This window comes from Phyllobates terribilis, unplaced genomic scaffold (assembly GCF_046119375.1).
Source record: "Phyllobates terribilis strain yellow unplaced genomic scaffold, ASM4611937v1 Scaffold_5__5_contigs__length_657084704, whole genome shotgun sequence".
Taxonomy (NCBI): Eukaryota; Metazoa; Chordata; class Amphibia; order Anura; family Dendrobatidae; genus Phyllobates; species Phyllobates terribilis.
In genome coordinates, this window is record NW_027362765.1 from 649,658,743 (window position 1) to 649,677,513 (window position 18,771).

General features: G+C 51.7%; 1 protein-coding gene across 4 annotated transcripts in view; it reads left to right on the forward strand.

The window, feature by feature from the left end:
- The first annotated feature begins 12,460 nt into the window (after positions 1-12,460).
- The window catches only part of LOC141271380 (uncharacterized), a 65,021-nt gene continuing 58,710 nt past the window's right edge, over positions 12,461-18,771 (forward strand). The window contains exon 1 of one of the 4 annotated variants that reach the window (XM_073681477.1): positions 12,461-12,677. The gene's annotated coding sequence lies outside the window, so the exon portion shown is untranslated. The remainder of the gene's footprint in view (positions 12,678-18,771) is intronic. The other 3 variants (XM_073681475.1, XM_073681476.1, XM_073681474.1) reach the window with 3 other exon arrangements.

Here is an 18,771-nt window from a genome sequence, read left to right on the forward strand (position 1 = left end):
AGACCCCGGACACGGCTGTTGACCCACACAGGGGAATACAGGAACAGGCTGGTAGGCTGGCACACAGACTGGTGGGTATAGGCAGGCACGACTGGTATGCAGGCAGGCGGGTATGCAGGCAGGGGGGTAAAGGCAAGCACAGCTAGAGTGCAGACAGGGAGGCACTAGCAGGTAGGAACACAGGCGGGATAGGACCCAGTACACACCGGGACTCAGGAACAATACAGGCAGAGGGTTACAGGCAAGCACAGCTAGAGTGCAGACAAGGCTGAGCAGGGAGGACAGGGCTCTGTTCACACGGAACAGACAGGAAGGGAAAGACAGAGCCAGATACTCACACAGTACTTGCAGAGACAACAAGCAGGAGTTAGGTACGAGTTCAGACTCTGCAGAAAAAGGAAGGGAACGGACATAGAGGCAAAACAGGTAAAGGACAGGAGAGAGTTCAGACTGGAACTGAGTGTACGGAGGAGACCGACACTGCAGAGGGATACAGGAGCGGGTCTGGGAATACGGCCCCCAGAGAGGCGGAACGAACAGGCAAGGAGCGTGTTCAGACAGGACAGACCAGACGCAGGAGCGGGTCTAGGAAATCGGCCACTAAAAGGCGGAACGAACAGGCAAGGAGCGTGTTCAGACAGGACAGACCAGAGAACACAAAAAGGACACAGTTCAGACACGGGAGCTGATACCGCAAAGCAGGAGACATACAGGACACAGTTCAGACACGGGAGCTGATACCGCAAAGCAGGAGACATACAGGACTCAGTTCAGACACGGGAACTGATACAAAAAGCAGGAGACAAGAGACGGGACCTGGCACCTTCAGAGTGCAAGCACACACTGAAGGAAACACTATGCTCAGGCAGGGATAGAAGGGAGCTGCTGAGCTATATACCAAGTGACAGACAGCAATAGGCTGAGGACGCACAAGGGGTGTGACCCACAGCAGGTACAAAAGGCAGGAAGTGATCGGGCGCCGCCCTTAAGCAGCAGAAACAGACACAAACAGACAGCATGGAGGGAAGCCAGAGAGACATTCTGGACAGGAGATCAAGTGCGCCCTCTTGCACAGTGGGAGATGGACCACCATGCAAGGACGCCGCCAGGTATGTTACATTCTGCCACTTACACTACTATTGCTACTAATATTTTTGCGTTCATAAATTGATGTGCCGAGGTTGGAAGTGTAGAGCTACAATGCACTCTGTGTGCCTCCTTACTGTCTTGGGGAAAACCTCTCTTAAGGTTGTGTAAAAACGTGTTTCGATACTCCAGCATTCGCGGGTCCCTTTCCAGGGAGGGAAGCATGTGGTAAAATTTACTCTTAGGCCAAGTGCCCACGATGCAGAAATGCTGCAGAGTTTTTCCGCATCTCCCTGGCAGGAAAAACGCATGCGGATTTTACATGTGTTTTTCCTGCCAGGTTGAAGTGTTTGTCAAGTGTTTTTGCATGCATTTCTGCATGCGGGTTATCAAGCGCTTTTCCAAGCGATTTTAGCATCACTTGGAAAAGTGCTTGACAACTTGGTCACACTATACAAATCCATGCGGCCGCCGACGTCAGCAGTCATCAAAGCAAAAGGTGGCTACTTTGAAGAACCTAGAATATAAGACATATTTTCAGTTGTTTCACACATTTTTGTTAAGTATATAATTCCACATGTGTTAATTCATAGTTTTGATGCCTGTAGTGTGAATGTACAATTTTCATAGGTATGAAAATGCAGAAAAATCTTTAAATGAGAAGGTGTGTCCAAACTTTTGGTCTGCACTGTATATATAAATAAAATGCATGTAATCTGCACAGTTCAGCAGCATCTTTAGACGCACTGCAGGCATAGATTTCATTAAATCACATCCACTGTACTTGGACATTTAGGCCGTGTTCAGATGTAGCATAAATCCTGTGTTTTTTTCAGCTGCTTTTTTTGGAACAGTCATTTTGCAGCATTTAAATAGCCAAGAAAAGTGGATATGATTTCATGAAAACCGCTCTGTGGTCTAGAGACGCTGATCTGTATGGTTATGTTTTTTTTTCCAGTACGTCCCCATGACGTAGGATCCACCGTAGGAGGAGTAATCCCATATCCTGTGTAGGGACAGGAAGCACAAGAGGTTAAAAGCCCTCCCACCCCCAACCTCCTCAGTGTTTTTCCTGTCCCTACACAGGACAGGGAGTGCAGGAGGAGCGCTGGTGCAGGAGCACTGGTGTGAAGACAGAGATACCTCAGGGGACCCCGGGGGGGCCACGGCTCTCTCCTTCCCGCTGCCAAGCGGGTCCTGGGCCGACACTCCCTGTCGGGAGTCCCTCAGCCCTCCGGTGTGCTGGAGCCTCCGGGTGCCGCTTCCCCATCGCCGGGGCTCTCGGCGTCCTGCTCCAGCTTCTCCTGGCTTTGGAACCGCCCGGCGTCGAAACCGGAAGTTTGGGATGACGACTTCCGGTGGCGGTCGCGCGGGAAATTCAAACCGCGGTGAAGACCAGACGCCAGGGAGCACTGAAAATGACTGGGCGACCAGGTAAGGAATAGGAAGGGGGGCTGGGGAGCACAAAAACAGGCTTACAGCTTGGGCACCCTTGACAGCAAAATGGCAGAGATGTCTCACCCTGATACCCTCCCTGGATCACCCCACAGTCATGTGAGTGTACCATTACCTCCTTTATATGGTTAATGGAGCTTACTCTTACCAGGCCCTCCATATTTTTTATAGGATCTATCTGGGCAGTTACCACCTCCTTCTAAGAAATAGAAGGATACAGGGAAAAAAGGCCACAGTAAAATCCAAGAGGTGCCTGGATTGTAACATCAGACTTCCAGACTCATAAACAAAGCGTCTATGTGCTGAGTGTAGAGCCTCCATGCTAAGGGAGGAGCACGGGGCTTTATTAAACGAGATGCGTAATATAATCAAAGAAGAAGTTCAGGCTTCTATTGTTCTCTGTAGCCCCCAGGGGATGAGATGTTTGGTGGTCTTAGAACCCAGAGATCCATGGTTTTTCCTGTTAAAAGCCCATGTGAAGGACATGATACTGGGGGAATGGAAGGATGTGGAGAAGAGACTCTCTATACCATGAGACTTCCGCCCAACTATCTTTTGACCCAGGGGACACTATTCCTAAAATTGTCGTCTGGGTGGCTAAGGTGGTCAAGAAAACCTCTATCCCCTTTGAAGACTCATCAGGACTTAAAGATCCTATGGATAGGAAGGCGGATGGACTTTTGAAAAAAGCCTGGGAAGCTTCAGTAGCAATTATTAAATCTAATATCGCTGCTACATCTATTGCCAGATCCATGAGAGTCTGGCTAGAAGAGCTAGAGAGTCACCTACGAGATGGCACCCCGAGGGAATCTCTCCTTCAATCATTGCCCCTATTAAAAATGGCAACAAATTTTATGGCCGATGCTTCAGCGGAATCGGTCAGATTTGCGGCCAGAAATAATGTGCTTTCCAACTCAGCCCGTAGAGCTGTTTGGTTAAAAAACATGATCTGGAAATACAGCTTCTAAGAGCAAACTGTGCTCCATTCCATTTTCAGGGCTCAGAGTATTCGGACCTGTACTAGATGACATTCTAGAAAAAGCGTCCGATAAAAAGAAGGGCTTCCCTGAGGAGAAAAAGAAGGAGCAGCCCTTTCGTAAACCGTTCCCTCCCGTAAAGTTTTTCAGAAACAGTTGGCATCGGGTAACTCAAAATCCCTGAATACTAACAACTATAGCGCAGGGTTACAGGATAGAATTTTATCAAAATCCCCTTAAAAATTCCGCCTGACGAGAGGTTCCCCTACCTCTCTTTCCCGTCTGCAGGCAGACATAGAGAAGCTGCTGCATCAGAGGGTTATTGTACCAGTTCCAGAACACGAATAACATCAGGGCCATTACTCCTCCCTGTTTTCAATAAAGAAACTTTAAGGGGAGTTCCGTACGATTATCAACCTGAAACCCCTAAACCGGTGGGTCCGCTACAAGATATTTCGCAGGGAATCAGTAACATCAGCCATCCCTCTAATAAACATGGATGCGGTAATGTGCACCCTGGACCTTAGGGATGCATACTACCACCTGCTAATACATTCCTCAAGTCAGCAATATCTGAGGTTTGAACTACCAGCAGGCAGTCAGATTCTACACTATCTTCCCTTTGGCCTGTCATCTGCTCCCAGAATCTTTACAAACATAATGGCAGAGGTGGTGGCCTGTATCCGTCAGAGACATTACCATCATTCCGTACTTGAACGACTTCCTGTTGGTAGCAGGATCTCCTCTAGATATGACGCAACATCTGGAACTTGTCCTACGGACATTAACCAGCCTGGGTTTGATTGTGAACAAAGAAAAATCCAGTTTTGTCCCAAGTACATCACACATCTTCCTGGGAGTCCATCTCGACTCCCGAATACGAATATCTTGTCTCCCGGAAGACAAGATGCTCTCAATTCCACAAAGGATTCGTTCTTTTGCAAGAGAGAAGAAACCCTCAATCCGGAAGGCAACAAGTATTTTGGGAATCATGACGTCATGCATGTCCTGCGTCAGATGGAGCCAGTTCCATTTCAGGCCTCTACAGAAGTGCATCCTGGAAGTGACAGACGGACATCACAATTGCCTAGACAGGAAGATGTCTTTGTCCAGAAACGCCGAGGACTCTCTACACTGGTGGCTCTACCAGAAGAATCTACGGAAGGGAGTACAGTGAATTTTGGAACCTTGTCTTTTAGTGACCATGGACACAAGTCTCTCAGGATGGAGAACTCGAGTGGGAGATTCTTATCTCCAAGGAACATGGTCCACGGAGATTCAGACCAGATCATCGAATTTTCGGGAACTACAGGCAATCTGGGAAGCCCTACAGAGAAGCCGGGCGGTCTTAAAAGACAAACATGTAAGAATTTTGTCGAACAACATCACGGCAGTTTCTTTCATCAGACATCAGGGCGGACCAGGACATCCACTTCTCCAGTCCCTGGCCAACAGGATATTCTTAGGTATAGAGAAGATATCTCCATTTCAGCAGTTCACCTTCGGGGATCTGACAATCAGGAGGCAGATTACCTCAGAAGGCTTCAGAATGGGAACTGAAGAAAGAGGTATTCCAGCAATTAACCCGCAGATTGGGGCAGCCGCACCTAGACCTTTTTGCATCCAGAACAAATGCAAAGACGACATCTTTCTTCTCTCTCGACCCAGGAGATCATCCTCTGGCAGTGGACGCACTCTAATAATATTGGGGAGAGGGCCTAACATATGCCTTCCCACCTGCTCTTCTAATTCTGAGAATGCTGTGAAAAATTCAGGAAGATCGGGCGACTGTCCCGTTCTGTCCAAGGAGAAGTTGGTTCTCCCTTCTACGTCATCTAGCGTTGGAAGACCCAATCATTTTTTCCTTTTCAGGAAGATCTTCTGACGCAAGGTCCACTGTTTCATCAGAATCTTCAACAGCTCCAGTTCTCAGCTTGGCTTCTGAAGGGGAGATCCTGAAGAACAAGGGCTTATCTGCCAGAGTGATTCAGACTATGCATGCTAGTAGAAAACCTGTAACCCAGGCCATATATAAAAAAGTCTGGAGGACCTTTTGTCATTTCCACAGGACGGTAGACACCTCTCAGCCAGACATCCCTGCGATCCTTGATTTCTTGCAGGCAGGATTGACGCAGGTCTTAGACCAGGTACCTTGAAGGTGCAGATTGCGGCACTAGGTGCTTTCTTCGACACATTGTCCTCGCATCCCTGGATAATCAGGTTTGTCAAGGCAATCCAGAGACTTAGGGCTACACAGAATTTCTTCCCCTCCGTGGGATCTGAATCTTGTCCTGAGAGTCCTTTGCAAACCTGCCTTCGGCCCAGTTAATAATTTGGGAATAAAGAACTTGACTCTGAAAACAGTCTTCTTGGTGGCAATCACCACAGCTAAACGGTTGGATGAAATCCAGGCTCTATCTGTCGTCAAGCCTTGTATGCAGATTCGGGATGATAGCAGCATTCTGAAACTGGATCCAAGTTTCTCTCTGAAGGTGGTGTCATCGATGACCTTAAACCAAGATATGGTTCTTCCATCATTCTGCGAAAACCCTAGGAATCAGAGGGAGGAAGAGTTCCACCATCTCGATGTCCACAGCGCAGTGTTGGCCTGTTTGGAGGACACTCGGAACTGGAGATTAGACTCTAACCTTTTTATACAGTTTGGGGGAAAAAAATAGAGGCAGGAAGGCTTCAAGATCATCCTTAGCTAGATGGGTGACATCCATGATTAATCTAGCATATCTTTCAGGAGGACAGCCTCCCCCTGAAATTATCAAAGGCCATTCCACCAGAGCAATTTCCACCTCATGGGCAACTAGAGCAGGGGCTACCATTGAACAAATATGTACCGCAGCCACATGGTCAGGACATACTACTTTCTGAAAACACTACAAGCGAGATGTTCGCTCACAGCAGAGATCTGCGTTTGGTAGGTTGGTACTTCAGGCAGTTATCCCACCCTAAGCTATGAGTTCTTGGGTATACTCCTACAGTGCTGTCATGGGGACGTACTGGAAAACCGGAATTAGTCTTACCGGTAATGATGTTTCCAGGAGTCCACATGACAGCACCCTTATTTCCCTCCCTATATTGCTACTGTATGTGACTCTAACATATGTCTAAGCAGTCTAAAATAAAATTTTGTTGTACCCAGCCAATGTGGTTCTTGGAAAATCACTGAGGAGGTTGGGGGTGGGAGGGCTTTTAACCTCTTGTGCTTCCTGTCCCTACACAGGATATGGGATTACTCCTCCTACGGTGCTGTCATGTGGACTCCTGGAAACATCATTACCGGTAAGACTAATTCCACTTTTTTGTCTAGAGGCTTCGATGTGGAGCCTAAAAGAGAACACGCACGTAAAAAGACTGCAGTTACTTTAAGTGTTGTCTGGGGCACGGCCGGCACAATCTAGTACCGTCCTCCCATGTAGGCTGGGGCACGGCAGGCACAATCTAGTACCGTCCTCCCGTGTGGTCTGGGGCACAGCAGGCACAATCTAGTACCGTCCTCTCGTGTGGTCTGAGGCACGGCCAGCACAATCTAGTACTGTCCTCCCGTGTGGTCTGGGGCACGGCTGGCACAATCTAGTACCGTCCTCCCGTGTGGTCTGGGGCACGGCAGGCACAATCTAGTACCGTCCTCTCGTGTGGTCTGAGGCACGGCAGGCACAATCTCGTACCGTCCTCCCGTGTGGACTGGGGCACGGCCGGCATACTCTAGTACCTTCCTCCCGTGTGGTCTGGGGCACAGCAGGCACAATCTAATACCGTCCTCTCGTGTGGTCTGGGGCACGGCAGGCACAATCTAGTACCGTCCTCCCGTGTAGGCTGGGGCACGACAGGCTCAATCTAGTACCGTCCTCCCGTGTAGGCTGGGGCACGACAGGCTCAATCTAGTACCGTCCTCCCATGTGGCCTGAGGCACGGCAGGCAGAATGTAATACCATCCTCCCCTGTGGCCTGAGGCACGGCAGGCACAATCTAGTACCGTCCTCCCCTGTGGCCTGAGGCACAATCTAGTACCGTCGTCCCGTGTGGCCTGAGGCACGGCAGGCACAATCTAGTACCGTAGTCCCGTGTGGCCTGAGGCACGGCCGGCACAATCTAGTACCGTCCTCCCGTGTGGCCTGAGGCACGGCCGGCACAATCTAGTACCATCCTCCCGTGTGGCCTGAGGCACGGCCGGCACAATCTAGTACCGTCCTCCCGTGTGGCCTGAGGCACAATCTAGTACCGTCCTCCCGCATGGTCTGGGGCACGGCCGGCACAATCTAGTAGCGTCCAATCCTATGGATGTCGCGTGCCTTCATCTGACATTATCCTTCTTTTCTGCTTCATGTGAATTACACGTCCAACGTCAGCCACACAGCCTCTGCCATCACGCTCCTGCGCAGGCACACTTCTCTGCTCTGTGAGGTGAAAAGGCAGAGAAGAGAGCCTGCGCAGGAGCGCTATGGAAAACACTGGATGATGTAGGAGTCCTAGTGTTGATCGAGTATGTTCTGTCCGAGTATGCTCGGGCCAAGCTCCGAGTATTTATAGCTTCTCGGTGATATGGTTGAATCGCTCCCGTGTGCATGATTTGCGACTGTTTGACAGTTTTATTACATGTGAGGAATGCGTAAGAAATAGACATTCCTCACATGTAATAAAACTGTCAAACAGTTGCAAATCATGCACACGGGAGCGATTCAACCATATCACCGAGCAGCTATAAATACTCGGAGCTCGGCCCGAGCATACTCGGCGAAAGGGTTAGTAGAACATACTCGCTCAACACTATGTAGGACACGTCATCGACTTGAAGAAAGAAGGACGGCAATCTCAGGAAGAGGAGGCACCGGATTAACACTAGAGAAACCCATTGGACAAGATCACCCTGTAGATGAGTCTAATATACACTGTGTTCCAAATTATTATGCAAATAATATTTTCTCAGATTTTCCCAAATTACCTATATGAATTGCAGTCATTGTGGTCTCATGCTGCACATAACACATCTGCATCTCTGGCTGCTATGGGCATAAAAGGAAACAAACTTATGGTGTGGCCCCCATGCTCCCCTGACCTCAACCCCATTGAGAACCTCTGGAGCATCATCAAAAGGAGTGTCTATGATGGCGGGAGGCAGTTCACATCTAAGCAACAGCTCTGGGAGGGTATTCTGTCCTCATGCAAAACAATTGAAGCAGAAACCATCCAAAACCTGACAAATTCAATGGACGAGAGAGTTCAGAAGCTCCTTTCGAACAAGGGGTCCTATGTGCAAATGTAACATCACCTAGAATAAAGTTTTGAGTTGAAAACTGTTTGATTTCAGTTTGTAATAACCTGCTAATGCTTATAATTTCAAAAATGACCATTTTTTTGTTCTTTATTAAAATGAAAATGTTGAAAACTCTGCTGTGCATAATAATTTGGAACATGCATTTTGAGTGCAGTTTGAGTTTTTAATTTTTTAAAAAATATACTGTTATCATAGACAGTTTGTACAAAAACCTTTCAATTGTACTCTAATAGTTATTTGACTGGAACATTACAATGACTGCAATTCATATAGGTAATTTGGGAAAATCTGAGAAAATATTATTTGCATAATAATTTGGAACACAGTGTAAGTTTTTTTTTTTTACGTTATGTAGATCGGCTTGGGGACTTCTATACAGCATTCTAGGGCATACAGGTGGTGGTTGTACTTTATATGAGGAAAACCAGGTGACAGATTTCCTTTAAGCAGGTTTTCATCTATGCAGCTTGTACAAGTGAACTTCATTGTTTCAAAAGTGGGTTACCTGTCTAAGCCATGTTATTATAGTACCTTTTACATGGTTTACACAGATGCATCATGGGCTTTTCCTGCCCTATGAGTAAAATGAAAGGATAAAATACAATGTGGAAAATTAATCATAGAAATGTTTTATTTACATTCAGAACAAGTTTAAAAGAAACAAATACCCATCACCACAGAAATCTCAAACGTTTAATTGTATAAATAACATTTTAACATGATGTAATAAAATAATTCTAATTTTATAAAAGTGCATTTATGGGAGGATTGTGGGTAAGGTCTTTGCCCCAACCCCTCGGCCTGCCTCCGGTGTCTGATGATTCAGCGTCCTGGAACTGAGATCATGATGCCTGCTTTGGATAGCAAATCAATAGCCTTGAAAAACCCGGGAATAAGGGAAGGGGGTCTTTGGGAAAATTGGTCTGAAAGGTGAGGCTGGTAGACTTTTTGGAAGCTGAATCCATGTTCCATGAATTCAGCTATGAGGCCATGTGGATGGGGATGTTGGAGGCTGCCGGGGCAGAATAGGCGGCTGCATGGGGGGCACACTCTCGTTATAGGCAGTGAGGAGCTCCTGGGGAGGTGACATTGTGGGCGGACTGCAGTCCTGGCAGAGGGACCAGGTCTGCCCAGAGGGAAACCTTTTGTTACAGGAGAAACATGCAAAATGCAGGACAATGGGAGTGAGACTCCCTGGGGTTAGGTATAGAGAGAAGAGAAAGAAACAGGTGCTAGAGGGGAGCTAGGCTGTGGATAAAGAGCTGCCCCTGGTGGCAGAGCTTACGCAGACACTGCATCCTGAGGACTTGGGAGAGGGTGAAGGTGGCGGTGATCTGGCAGAACCAGGCGATGAGGCAGCAGAGTTCAGGTGAGCTGCAGCAGTGTTATAAACTGGGGACAGAAAGATGGCGCCGAGCAGAAGTAGGAGGAGAAAGAGGCAGCGTCAGGAAAAACACGTGCAGGGTTCTTACGCACCAGAATGCAAACTGTGCCCTGATAGGTGTAGGGCGGAGAGCACTGGAGAGCCGGCGTGCGTGATCGTTTAGGCCGCTAGGGGTGTGGCCCGGCCACCAGAGAAACACTAGACCAGTAGTTCTCAACTCCAATCCTCAAGACCCACCAACAGATCATGTTTTCAGGATTTCCTTAGTATTAGATAATTCCATCACCTGTGCAATACTAAGGAAATCCTGAAAACATGATCTGTTGGTGGGTCTTGAGGACTGGAGATCAGAACCACTGGTCTAGACTGAAGTCTGGATTTTTTAAGAGAGGGGCCGCAGGAGCCTCTGGAATTCGTTGAGGTGGCGATTCGAGCACCCTCACTGCCTGGTAGGATATACCTATACTGAAGAACCTGAATCCTTCTAAGCAGACCAATGATTAAGCTGGGCATGAGATAACCAGAACAAAGACCTTCGGGCGGCTGGCAGGTCTTCCATCCCTGCACTTTTTGGATCTGGGGAGCGAGCGGGCAGGGGATTAGTGCCAAGGAGGGTCTGGTGGGGAACCCCAAACACTCTTGTTATGTTAGGGTTCTGCCTCGTAGACCACAGAGGATACAGTAGTGAAACAATTCCACTGTCGCCCTCACAAACCGTATCTGAAAGAAAAAGGGGAATCATTAATAAAAAATAAAAAAAAAACCTAAGGCTACGTACACATTGCATTCTGTGTGCCAGTCGGGGTATATGTCCGAAATTCCCAGCAAAACGGGGTCTGACGTATTCACGCTGACGATGACCATAGACTGCAATGGTGACGGCAGAGCGAACGTGCACTTTTTTCGGGAGTGTACGCCTACAGGAGGCGGACTCTCAGACACAGTAGCCTATGTCCGAGTGTCCGCCTCCTGTGGGCGTACACTCCGGAAAGCACATGTTCGCTTTGCCGTCACCATTGCAATCTATGGTCACCGTCAGCGCATACGTCCAAACCCCGTTTTGCCGGGGATATCAGACGTATGCCCCAACGAGGACACAGAGCGCAATGTGAAAACACCCTAAGGTAGAGATGGGCCTGGGTCCAGATAAGAGTCTGCCTCCTACTGACACCAAGCTAAAACGGATTAGCTTCATGCCAGTTGATGATGCGCTCTTCCCCAGAAGAGTGCATCAACTTTTTTTGCATAGTGTCCGCAGCATACACCCATGGTTTTTTGTGTCCCCCAATGAAGCATTAACTCCCCACCCCAAATCCTCCCCAGCATTAGACCCCCACAGAGGGACCCCAGGATTAATCCCCCCACATCAACCAGAGGGCCCCAAAGCATAAACCTCCCAAATCCCACAAGCACTCCCCCCAGCATAAACCCACACCAGCCGCCTACCAAAGCATAAACCCCACCCCAAATCCCAGCAGATGGCCCCCTACAAACATTAACCCCCCCAGAGCTCCCAAAAGCATGCATCATCCCCCCTCCCAGGGCCCCCACAGGTGTGCATCACCCCCCCTCCAAAGCCCCCACAGGCCCGCATCATCCCAGAGAATCACCCCCAAGCCCTCAGCGTTCCCCCCCTCAGAGCCCCCACAAGCCAGCAGCGTTCCCCCCCAGAACCCCCACAAGCCAGCAGCGTTCCCCCTCCCCAGAGCCCCCACAAGTCCGCAGCGTTCCTCCATCCCTGAGCCCCCACAAGCCCGCAGCGTTCCCCGCCCCCAAGAGCCCTCACAAGCCCGCAGCGTCCCCCCCCTCCACAGAACCCCACAAGCCCGCAGAGTTCCTCCATCCCAGAGTCCACATCAGCCCGCAGTGTTCCCCGCCCCCAAGAGCCCCCACAAGCCCACAGCGTTCCCCCCCTCCCCGAGCCCCCACAAGCCCGCAGCGTTCCCCACCCCCAAGATCCCCCACAAGCCAGCAGCGTTCCCCACCCCTAAGAGCCCCAACAAGACAGCAATGTTCCCCCCTCCCCAGAGCCCCACAAGACAGCAACGTTCCCCCCTCCCCAGAGCCCCCACAAGCCTGCAGAGTCCCCCCCTCCCCAGAGCCCCCACAAGCCTGCAGCGTTCCCCCCTCCCAGAGCCCCCACAAGCCCGCAGTGTTCCCCACCCCCAAGAGCCCCCACAAGCCCGCAATGTTCCTCCCTCCCAGAGCCCCCACAAGCCCGTAGCGTTCCCCTCCTACCCGAGCCCCCACAAGCCCGCAGCACTGACTTCCTCCTGCAGCTTCACCGGCAGTTCCGTCACTCTCTGCATGAGACTATAGCGTCTGGACTCTGGTGCTAAACTAGAACACGCCCATAAAGCACCGTCAGAACACCCGCCGGAAATGACGTCAAACCTGGAAGGAGCCCATACATTCTAGCGTTTACCGTGGAAGCAGGTAGTGAAGCTGAGGGGTAAGAAGGCAGAAGTGACTGGCAGGCAGCAGGTTGGTGCGTTTCCGGCAAACATGGATCAGGTTTTTGTTGGCATAGCTGTGTCGCCTATGTGCAGGTGGAGCAGGCTTTGTTGGCGTAGCTGTTTCGCGTACGTGCAGGTGGAGCAGGCTTTGTTGGCATAGCTGTGTCGCGTACGTGCAGGTGGAGCAGGCTTTGTTGGTATAGCTGTGTCGCGTACGTGCAGGTGGAGCAGGCTTTGTTGGCATAGCTGTGCCGCGTACATGCAGGTGGAGCAGGCTTTGTTGGCATAGCTGTGTCGCCTATGTGCAGGTGGAGCAGGCTTTGTTGGCATAGCTGTGCCGCGTACATGCAGGTGGAGCAGGCTTTGTTGGCATAGCTGTGTCGCCTATGTGCAGGTGGAGCAGGCTTTGTTGGCATAGCTGTGTCACCTCTGTGCAGGTGGAGCAGGCTTTGTTGGCATAGCTGTGTCGCCTATGTGCAGGTGGAGCAGGCTTTGTTGGAATAGCTGTGTCGCCTATGTGCAGGTGGAGCAGGCTTTGTTGGCATAGCTGTGTCGCGTATGTGCAGGTGGAGCAGGCTTTGTTGGCATAGCTGTGTCGCGTACGTGCAGGTGGAGCAGGCTTAGTTGGCATAGCTGTGTCGCCTATGTGCAGGTGGAGCAGGCTTTGTTGGCATAGCTGTGTCGCGTACGTGCAGGTGGAGCAGGCTTTGTTGGCATAGCTGTGTCGCCTATGTGCAGGTGGAGCAGGCTTTGTTGGCATAGCTGTGTCGCCTATGTGCAGGTGGAGCAGGCTTTGTTGACATAGTTGTGTCGCGTACATGCAGGTGGAGCAGGCTTTGTTGGCATAGCTGTGTCGCCTATGTGCAGGTGGAGCAGGCTTTGTTGGCATAGCTGTGTCGCCTATGTGCAGGTGGAGCAGGCTTTGTTGGCATAGCTGTGTCGCCTATGTGCAGGTGGAGCAGGCTTTGTTGGCATAGCTGTGTCGCGTACATGCAGGTGGAACAGGCTTTGTTGGCATAGCTGTGTCGCCTATGTGCAGGTGGAGCAGGCTTTGTTGGCATAGCTGTGTCGCCTATGTGCAGGTGGAGCAGGCTTTGTTGGCATAGCTGTGTCGCCTATGTGCAGGTGGAGCAGGCTTTGTTGGCATAGCTGTGTCGCGTATGTGCAGGTGGAGCAGGCTTTGTTGGCATAGCTGTGTCGCGTATGTGCAGGTGGAGCAGGCTTTGTTGGCATAGCTGTGTCGCGTACGTGCAGGTGGAGCAGGCTTTGTTGGCATAGCTGTGTCGCCTGCGTGCAGGTGGAGCAGGCTTTGTTGGCATAGCTGTGTCGCGTATGTGCAGGTGGAGCAGGCTTTGTTGGCATAGCTGTGTCGCCTATGTGCAGGTGGAGCAGGCTTTGTTGACATAGCTGTGTCGCGTACATGCAGGTGGAGCAGGCTTAGTTGGCATAGCTGTGTCGCCTATGTGCAGGTGGAGCAGGCTTTGTTGGCATAGCTGTGTCACGTACGTGCAGGTGGAGCAGGCTTTGTTGGCATAGCTGTGTCGCCTATGTGCAGGTGGAGCAGGCTTTGTTGACATAGCTGTGTCGCCTATGTGCAGGTGGAGCAGGCTTTGTTGGCATAGCTGTGTCGCCTATGTGCAGGTGGAGCAGGCTTTGTTGGCATAGCTGTGTCGCCTATATGCAGGTGGAGCAGGCTTTGTTGGCATAGCTGTGTCGCCTATGTGCAGGTGGAGCAGGCTTTGTTGGCATAGCTGTGTCGCCTATGTGCAGGTGGAGCAGGCTTTGTTGGCATAGCTGTGTCGCCTATGTGCAGGTGGAGCAGGCTTTGTTGGCATAGCTGTGTTGCCTATGTGCAGGTGGAGCAGGCTTTGTTGGCATAGCTGTGTCGCCTATGTGCAGGTGGAGCAGGCTTTGTTGGCATAGCTGTGTCGCCTATGTGCAGGTGGAGCAGGCTTTGTTGGCATAGCTGTGTCGCCTATGTGCAGGTGGAGCAGGCTTTGTTGGCATAGCTGTGTCGCCTATGTGCAGGTGGAGCAGGCTTTGTTGGCATAGCTGTGTCGCCTATGTGCAGGTGGAGCAGGCTTTGTTGGCATAGCTGTGTCGCCTATGTGCAGGTGGAGCAGGCTTTGTTGGCATAGCTGTGTCGCCTATGTGCAGGTGGAGCAGGCTTTGTTGGCATAGCTGTGTCGCCTATGTGCAGGTGGAGCAGGCTTTGTTGGCATAGCTGTGTCGCCTATGTGCAGGTGGAGCAGGCTTTGTTGGCATAGCTGTGTCGCCTATGTGCAGGTGGAGCAGGCTTTGTTGGCATAGCTGTGTCGCCTATGTGCAGGTGGAGCAGGCTTTGTTGGCATAGCTGTGTCGCCTATGTGCAGGTGGAGCAGGCTTTGTTGGCATAGCTGTGTCGCCTATGTGCAGGTGGAGCAGGCTTTGTTGGCATAGCTGTGTCGCCTATGTGCAGGTGGAGCAGGCTTTGTTGGCATAGCTGTGTCGCCTATGTGCAGGTGGAGCAGGCTTTGTTGGCATAGCTGTGTCGCCTATGTGCAGGTGGAGCAGGCTTTGTTGGCATAGCTGTGTCGCCTATGTGCAGGTGGAGCAGGCTTTGTTGGCATAGCTGTGTCGCCTATGTGCAGGTGGAGCAGGCTTTGTTGGCATAGCTGTGTCGCCTATGTGCAGGTGGAGCAGGCTTTGTTGGCATAGCTGTGTCGCCTATGTGCAGGTGGAGCAGGCTTTGTTGGCATAGCTGTGTCGCCTATGTGCAGGTGGAGCAGGCTTTGTTGGCATAGCTGTGTCGCCTATGTGCAGGTGGAGCAGGCTTTGTTGGCATAGCTGTGTCGCCTATGTGCAGGTGGAGCAGGCTTTGTTGGCATAGCTGTGTCGCCTATGTGCAGGTGGAGCAGGCTTTGTTGGCATAGCTGTGTCGCCTATGTGCAGGTGGAGCAGGCTTTGTTGGCATAGCTGTGTCGCCTATGTGCAGGTGGAGCAGGCTTTGTTGGCATAGCTGTGTCGCCTATGTGCAGGTGGAGCAGGCTTTGTTGGCATAGCTGTGTCGCCTATGTGCAGGTGGAGCAGGCTTTGTTGGCATAGCTGTGTCGCCTATGTGCAGGTGGAGCAGGCTTTGTTGGCATAGCTGTGTCGCCTATGTGCAGGTGGAGCAGGCTTTGTTGGCATAGCTGTGTCGCCTATGTGCAGGTGGAGCAGGCTTTGTTGGCATAGCTGTGTCGCCTATGTGCAGGTGGAGCAGGCTTTGTTGGCATAGCTGTGTCGCCTATGTGCAGGTGGAGCAGGCTTTGTTGGCATAGCTGTGTCGCCTATGTGCAGGTGGAGCAGGCTTTGTTGGCATAGCTGTGTCGCCTATGTGCAGGTGGAGCAGGCTTTGTTGGCATAGCTGTGTCGCCTATGTGCAGGTGGAGCAGGCTTTGTTGGCATAGCTGTGTCGCCTATGTGCAGGTGGAGCAGGCTTTGTTGGCATAGCTGTGTCGCCTATGTGCAGGTGGAGCAGGCTTTGTTGGCATAGCTGTGTCGCCTACGTGCAGGTGGAGCAGGCTTTGTTGGCATAGCTGTGTTGCCTGCGTGCAGATGGAGCAGGCTTTGTTGGCATAGCTGTGTCGCCTATGTGCAGATGAAGCAGGCTTTGTTGGCATAGCTGTGTCGCCTATGTGCAGGTGAAGCAGGCTTTGTTGGCATAGCTGTGTCGCCTATGTGCAGATGGAGCAGGCTTTGTTGGCATAGCTGTGTCGCCTACGTGCAGGTGGAGCAGGCTTTGTTGGCATAGCTGTGTCGCCTATGTGCAGATGAAGCAGGCTTTGTTGGCATAGCTGTGTCGCCTATATGCAGGTGAAGCAGGCTTTGTTGGCATAGCTGTGTCGCCTATGTGCAGATGGAGCAGGCTTTGTTGGCATAGCTGTGTCATTTACGTGCAGGTGGAGCAGGCTTTGTTGGCATAGCTGTGTCGCGTATGTGCAGGTGGAGCAGGCTTTGTTGGCATAGCTGTGTCGCCTACGTGCAGGTGGAGCAGGCTTTGTTGGCATAGCTGTGTCGCCTACGTGCAGGTGGAGCAGGCTTTGTTGGCATAGCTGTGTCATTTACGTGCAGGTGGAGCAGGCTTTGTTGGCATAGCTGTGTCGCCTACGTGCAGGTGGAGCAGGCTTTGTTGGCATAGCTGTGTCGCCTACGTGCAGGTGGAGCAGGCTTTGTTGGCATAGCTGTGTCGCCTACGTGCAGGTGGAGCAGGCTTTGTTGGCATAGCTGTGTCGCCTACGTGCAGGTGGAGCAGGCTTTGTTGGCATAGCTGTGTCGCCTACGTGCAGGTGGAGCAGGCTTTGTTGGCATAGCTGTGTCGCCTACGTGCAGGTGGAGCAGGCTTTGTTGGCATAGCTGTGTCATTTACGTGCAGGTGGAGCAGGCTTTGTTGGCATAGCTGTGTCGCCTATGTGCAGGTGGAGCAGGCTTTGTTGGCATAGCTGTGTCGCCTATGTGCAGGTGGAGCAGGCTTTGTTGGCATAGCTGTGTCGCCTATGTTCAGGTGGAGCTGGCTTTGTTGGCATAGCTGTGTCGCCTATGTGCAGGTGGAGCAGGCTTTGTTGGCATAGCTGTGTCGCCTATGTTCAGGTGGAGCTGGCTTTGTTGGCATAGCTGTGTCGCGTACGTGCAGGTTGAGAAGGCTTTGTTGGCATAGCTGTGTCGCCTATGTGCAGGTGGAGCAGGCTTTGTTGGCATAGCTGTGTCGCGTACGTGCAGGTGGAGCAGGCTTTGTTGGCATAGCTGTGTCGCGTACGTGCAGGTGGAGCAGGCTTTGTTGGCATAGCTGTGTCACGTACATGCAGGTGGAACAGGCTTTGTTGGCATAGCTGTGTCGCCTATGTGCAGGTGGAGCAGGCTTTGTTGGCATAGCTGTGTCGCCTATGTGCAGGTGGAGCAGGCTTTGTTGGCATAGCTGTGTCGCGTACGTGCAGGTGGAGCAGGCTTTGTTGGCATAGCTGTGTCGCCTGCGTGCAGGTGGAGCAGGCTTTGTTGGCATAGCTGTGTTGCCTGCGTGCAGATGGAGCAGGCTTTGTTGGCATAGCTGTGTCGCCTACGTGCAGGTGGAGCAGGCTTTGTTGGCATAGCTGTGTCGCCTACGTGCAGGTGGAGCAGGCTTTGTTGGCATAGCTGTGTCGCCTACGTGCAGGTGGAACAGGCTTTGTTGGCATAGCTGTGTCGCCTATGTGCAGGTGGAGCAGGCTTTGTTGGCATAGCTGTGTCGCCTATGTGCAGGTGGAGCAGGCTTTGTTGGCATAGCTGTGTCGCCTATGTGCAGGTGGAGCAGGCTTTGTTGGCATAGCTGTGTCGCCTATGTGCAGGTGGAGCAGGCTTTGTTGGCATAGCTGTGTCGCGTACATGTAGGTGGAGCAGGCTTTGTTGGCATAGCTGTGTCGCCTACGTGCAGGTGGAGCAGGCTTTGTTGGCATAGCTGTGTCGCCTATGTGCAGGTGGAGCAGGCTTTGTTGGCATAGCTGTGTCGCCTATGTGCAGGTGGAGCAGGCTTTGTTGGCATAGCTGTGTCGCCTATGTGCAGGTGGAGCAGGCTTTGTTGGCATAGCTGTGTCGCCTATGTGCAGGTGGAGCAGGCTTTGTTGGCATAGCTGTGTCGCCTGCGTGCAGGTGGAGCAGGCTTTGTTGGCATAGCTGTGTCGCTTACATGCAGGTGGATCAGGCTTTGTTGGCATAGCTGTGTCGTGTACGTGCAGGTGGAGCATGCTTTGATGTCATAGCTGTGTCGCGTACGTGCAGGTGGAGCAGGCTTTGTTGGCGTAGCTGTGTCGCCTGCGTGCAGGTGGAGCAGGCTTTGTTGGTGTAGCTGTGTCGCCTGCGTGCAGGTGGAGCAGGCTTTGTTGGCATATCTGTGTCGCCTGCGTGCAGGTGGAGCAGGCTTTGTTGGCATAGCTGTGTCGCGTATGTGCAGGTGGAGCAGGCTTTGTTGGCATAGCTGTGTCGCGTATGTGCAGGTGGAGCAGGCTTTGTTGGCATAGCTGTGTCGCCTAAGTGCAGGTGGAGCAGGCTTTTTTGGCGTAGCTGTGTCGCGTATGTGCAGGTGGAGCAGGCTTTGTTGGCGTAGCTGTGTCGCCATGTGCAGGTGGAGCAGGCTTT